The sequence below is a fragment of the Bidens hawaiensis genome, unplaced genomic scaffold, assembly GCF_021521415.1.
Source record: "Bidens hawaiensis isolate Kalapana, Puna unplaced genomic scaffold, B.hawaiensis_p1.1 tig00005453_1, whole genome shotgun sequence".
In the NCBI taxonomy this organism is placed as follows: domain Eukaryota; kingdom Viridiplantae; phylum Streptophyta; class Magnoliopsida; order Asterales; family Asteraceae; genus Bidens; species Bidens hawaiensis.
The window spans coordinates 861,399-867,671 of NW_027491347.1; positions in this window are offsets into that span (position 1 = coordinate 861,399).

Here is a 6,273-nt window from a genome sequence, read left to right on the forward strand (position 1 = left end):
GAAATCATAAGTGGTATATTTATACCCATCGCAATTAATGCGATCAATAAAGTTCCAGAGGATAGAGAAACCGCGGACCACTAGATGACCGACACGTCAGGCGGGAAATTCAAGATAGTGCAAACAGACTGTCAATGGTGTCATACACGTCTTGTCAGTTGTCCTCAAGAAGTTTCTCTCTCCGCCACGTCAACATAGTTATCCAAATTTTCAAACACTATAAAACGTTGTAAATTTCAAAATAATCTTTTAAAGATATTTTCGTCAAACAAGTAGAATATTCACAAAAGACAAAAAGCTCATTCTCATTAATTATCCGGAAAACAGTTACAAAAGGAGAAAGAACAATTGCAAATTACAAAAAGCATCTAAATTATTCTAAGGGTCCGAAGCCGTTTGGTCTTCCGGAGCCTTCAAGGACGTGTCTTCCGAAGAATCATCCTCAGATTCTTCACCAAGATAATTCTTCAAATGTTGTACGCCGTCATCAGCGGAAGCAAACTCCGGAAGCATATCTTGTAAAGGGAAGACCAAAGTGTCATGCTCCTTAACCCGTTTAGCACGATCTTGTTTGACGTCTAAACCATGGAGCGGATGATCCTTAAATGTGCAGTTGCTTTGAGCATAATTCATCCCTTCATGAAAACCCATTACACGCCCAAGTGAAGAAGAAGCAGCCATCAGATTGGCAAAACTGTCATTAAGCTCCTTACTTCCCTTGATATGGCGGATGACCTGTCAGGGCAAAAATATAAGTTTTCATTATCAAAAATGAGAATTAAGCAACGAGCGTCAAAGTATAACTTACAGCATCAACCCCTCGAGTGAGGAACCACTGACAATCCCGCTCCGCGCGTTCAGTTCGCACTTGAGAAGCTTGAGACTCCGCGGCCTTTTCCTCATAAGCCTGCAAGAGGGAGTCATAAGTAGTTTGAACCTCAACAACACTTTTGTCTTTAAGCTCAGTTTGCTCCCTCTGCAACTTTAATTCCGCCTCAAGCTCTTGGATTCGAGCGCCCTGAAGGGTCACTTGATTTTCTAAAACCGAGTTTGCTTCTTGAGCCCGGGCTAAATCATCTCTCTCATTTTGAGCCTTTGCCCGAGCAGCTTCAAGAACAGAATTTTGCCTTTCACAAGCTTCCTTCCATCAGCGGGCAGCGTCAGCATTACGATCTTGCTCACTCTTAAGAGCATTCTCCGCGTTGGCTTGCTTCCATTTAGCAGTCTGGGCAGCAATACGATATTCCTCAGCTTTTTTCCTTGCAGATTCAGCGGCCCGACGAGCCTCTCCCACCTTCCCGCCTAGAGTACGCCACTCACTTAAGACCTCCAGGCTACCGGCCAAAGCATTAGCTCGATGATAAGCTACATTCGTATGAAGGTCATGGCGGGAAAGGTCACGTTGATACGACATCTCAGCAGGTGGCGCACAATGTTCGATGAACTCCATACAGGTTCTAGGTTGAGAAAACCGAGACCAGTTAGTAATGCCCCATGGAGGGACAAATAGCTCATGTTTGTCACCCAGGCCTGTATCCCAGTAGTAACGGGAACCCGAAGGTTTAAGACGAGCCGGGGTGGAAGAAGGCTGTTGTGGAGGGGGTCCAAAAGGAAACTCTTCGGTCCTGGAATCCTCCTCATTAACAGCAGGAGTTGTCCTGCTGATCCCCAGTAACACTCCCAGTCAGAAAAAGATAGTCGAAGCGAGTATCACGATTAGACTGGTCGTCGGGACCTTCCGTCGAGGCACCAATCGGAGGAGTCGGCATCCTCTCATCTACAGTAACCTCAATTAGGGGAGAAGTCGGCCGGTCCTCCGTATCAGCAACATTAGGCGGGGTAGATGGTTTATCTCCCGCCCCTCCCCTTGAAGGAGGAGATGATTGTTTTTCGATATGAGGAATTGAGGCGGGCATCTTCTCATATATGTCTTAACTAAAGATTAACGGATCTGGATAAAAAGTTATACTTAGCCAAACACTCCTATATATATATAAAATAATAAAATGTACTTAAAGGTTCACACACACCTTCGACAGTATCAATGCGGTCATCAAGGCTGTACTGCGGCTTCCTAGGGCGGTGAATTTTTCGTTTTTTCTTCGACGGCCCCGCCTCAGTATCCGCAGCCTTCACACCTATTGGACCCGCTTGAGAAACTAGGAAAGCTCTCTTTTTCTCCAATTCTGCCAATAAAGATGAGACAGAGGGAAGTTCAGAAGCATCAAAGTCTCCCTCCTCTTCAGAAGCAGAAAACGTAGAAGCATCGCCATCATCATCGCTTGACGATAAGATGGCAATCGTTCCGTCGGGAGTAATGGCAGTAAAGGGGAGGAGGGTTTAGAACATACGCACCTGTTTCAAAGGTGGCATTCGAAATTACAGGTTCAGCTCGAACCTTCTTCGGAAAAAGAAATTGAGAGTTGGTTTTCTCAAGAATAGGTTGATCTCCCGCCTCGCGGATACTCTTACGGACACAACCCCTGTCCTCAAAGAGAGCATTGAACATAGAACTCCGACCTGAAAAAGAGGGAAACTTAATCATAAAGATATTAAAGGAAGAGAAGAGACAATAAAAGATAACTTACGCTCATTCAAATCCGCAAAAATGGGTTCCATGAACTCCGTTGGCCACAAACGACTCATGCCTGCCCACACTAAAGCTTCCTCCGGCAAGGCACGCGTAGGTGAAGGCTCCATGGTAAGAACACGATACCACTCACGACCCTCGTGAGCAGCTGTGACAACCTCTGGAAGGGCGGAATTCACCCGGCGACGAACCATGGGCAAAGGTACTACATCCTCAGATATCCAAAAAAATTTGCTACACCAGTCTGTGGACAAATTTTCAACCTCATACCCAATACTCCGGTCGAAAAATCCTTGACATGTATACCAACCATTACGGTTAGTAAGACGGTAAAAAACCGAAAATCGATCAAGGTGAGGCACCATGTCACGTACTATACACACAAATTCGTAGTGAAAAATTCGCATCACAACACGTGGGTGTAGCTGAGATAGATGAATCCCATAAGCAGTCAAAACTCTCTCGAAAAATTTTGTTATTGAAAAACGGAAATTCCCATAAACAAAATAATCAGCATACACAACCATTTTCCCAGGCGGTGGGAAACTGGCGATGGAACCAGGGGAAGGGAACTCCGGTCCCCACTCAGGTGGAATACCATAAGTTTCCAGTAATTTTTCGTACTCTGAGTAATCCCATGAAACTTCTATTTCATCAACTTCAGTTTGAACGTTGGACATTATAATAGAATTCAGTAAGATAGAAGAAAGATATATGAAAAGTTCAGAGAAACTATGAAGATAATCAGAAGAAAAGAGTGATAAAACTTCGAAAAGAAGGAGTCTCTCCTTATTTATACACATCGCAATTAATACGATGGGATATGAAGAGTAGAGAGAGAAAACCATCACCCAATCAGTGACTGCCACGTCACGCGGGAAATTCGAAAAAGAGAAAAAGTTGCACAGTCGGGTACAGTGACAGCTGTAAAAAACGTTCCATCATGTGTTCACGCGCCTGCGAGTGGTCAACTTGTCCTTTTTTCATGGTTATCCATACCAACAGAAGATATTTTCTGCCTAATTCAAAAATCCCCAACACACGTTAAGTCCACAATTTCACCCGCATAAAGGCTTCACACGGAAAAAACACTGGACTGGGGGACTTATAGAGGTAGGGTACCAAAAAGACCCAAATACCCTTAAGTACCACCCGCGGGCCACAGAGGAACCTTTAATAGGCCACCCACGGGACATATGGATCACCCGCATATCACGGTAGAGGAAGAACGTTCTCATAACACGCACGGAAGCATCCTGGCACCCTCAAAAGATATCCGCGGGACAAGACATCTGTCCGCCTAAACAACTGAAAAACAATGCCAGCGGGACAGCTGTCACCAATAAACTACTCTCTAGAAGGAGGATCACGATTCTTACTTGGGGAATACGTGACATATCAACCAATGAACGAAGGACACCTGGCCAGGTTGTTATAACCGTGCACATGGCCAGGGTGCGATCCATCCTATCACTGGATGACACGTGTCCAGGTTGTTATACCCATCCACATGGGACGTATAGCTCAACCTATCATGAGAAGACACGTATCCAGGTAGTTACCAAAGAACTTCTAGAAGAGAGCAGTTGGCCCAATCACCTTCCTACATCCTTCGGCTATAAATACCTTGTCAAACGGTATGAGGTATTCATTCACTCACCTACATTCTGACTACACTTAGTCTATTTGCTTCAGTACTTTCTCCATTTACGAAGATTACTGATTCTCACGCCGGAGGGTGATTACAGGAAGACTCCCCCTCTTGTCCTTCCTGTAACGAGACTCACAGTGTCTGTTTTGCAGGTTCTGGTCATTGGACTTCGGGAAGTTGTACTCATAGTTTGGTAGTAATTATCGTATTTTACCCTGTGGACTCATCGGATCCAGGACCCACACCCGGGGAACGGATCCGTGTTTCTTCAGCTGTTTTATATCCCGATACAGTGAATTTAACCAGAATCTCATTTGAATGATTTGTTTTTTTTTTGAACGATCAACAAAAGATTTATATAAAGACTAGCAAGAAGCTAGAAAATATACACCACCAACACCAAAAGGAACACCACGAACAAGACAAACAAAAACAAAATTACACACTAAAGCGACTCCAATCTTTCCAAGTTAGACTCTTCTTCTTCCTCTATTCTTTATCCAAAGGTAGCCTAGCACTTTTACCTCCTCAACCAGGCACGAGATATTAGCTGACGTCCCGCTATGCACAATGTCATTTTTTTTCCACAAGCACCACGTCGCTATAAGGCAAACCGGTTGAAACACTTCAGCCTTCGCTTTAGAGAGCCTCAAGACTTTATAGGCATTCAAGATATCCTGAAAACAAAATAGAAATAGATTGGGAATCTTACACCATTGAGCAAGCACACACCATACGGATTGTGCTACACCACACGAGATAAAGATGTGTTCCACTGATTCCTCTATTTCACCACAGAATGGACATAGATTCAACACCACAGGGATATTCCTTTTTTCCAATGCATCAAATGTTGGCAGCCTAGCAAGTGCCGCACGCCAGGCCACGAAATTAACCTTTTTAGGAACCAAACGAGACCAGTCCAACACGAACTCCGGAGCCTCATATGAGTTCACCGACATCTGTTCCTTGATACCCTTGACTGTGAAAACATTCAGGTCATCACCCTTCCAAACAACTCTATCAGCCCCTGTTGTAATTTGGACTTCTAAACACAAATGAAGTAAATTACCCAGCTCCCCCACCTCTTCACTCCCTGTCGGATTACGCGTCCAGTCCCATTGGCCGCACACCCAACCTTCTATCATAAACAACCGTTCAGCCACAACGCAATCCTTAGATTTTTCAATCGAAAACAGCTTAGAAAACCGAATGTATAGCGGAGTCGGGCCAATCCATCAATCAAGCCATTACCAAGTTTTTCTACCATTATTAACCACATTATGGAAACAATTTGGAATATCAATCCCCACCTCCTTCAGCCTTGAATCTATCTTAACTATTTGGTTCCAAGGACACGAACTAGATAATTTGGATGGAATGGCGTTCCACGACCTTGACGAGTGGTGTATTGCCCACACCACCTTCCACCATAATCTGCCCTTTTCATTTTTAAACCGCCACCACCACTTAGCGAGTAGCGCTATATTCATGTCCTTCAACCAGCCAAATCCAAGACCCCAAATTCAATCGGGGCTACGACTTTATCCCACGCCACCCAATTTAGTTTTGCCTTCTCGTCTGACCCTCCCCAAAAAAATACGCGCCTTCCAGAGAGATAACCGTTTCCTAAAAACGTCAACCACCGGGTCCCAAGCATTAATACCATTCATATTCTTACCAACTTGAAGACCAAGATGGATGAAAGGTATCTCACCCACCCTACACTTCAACACTTCAGCCATCAAAATTTTCTCACCTCCACAGACCTCGGTGCCAAACAATCGGCATTTGGAAAGGTTTATTTTTAGACCTGAAGCTAAGAAAAAGCACCTCAAAATTCTGCTTAAGTTTAAGACATAATTTAGACTCCATTCCCCTAAGAAAATCGCATCGTCCGCGTATAAAAGGTGAGAGAGGACATGACCTCCCACCTCGCACCTCAACCCTTTAAATAGACCTATATCAACAGCCTTCTTAACCATTCTTGAGAGAGCCTCCATTGCAATAACAAACAAGAAAGGAGATAACG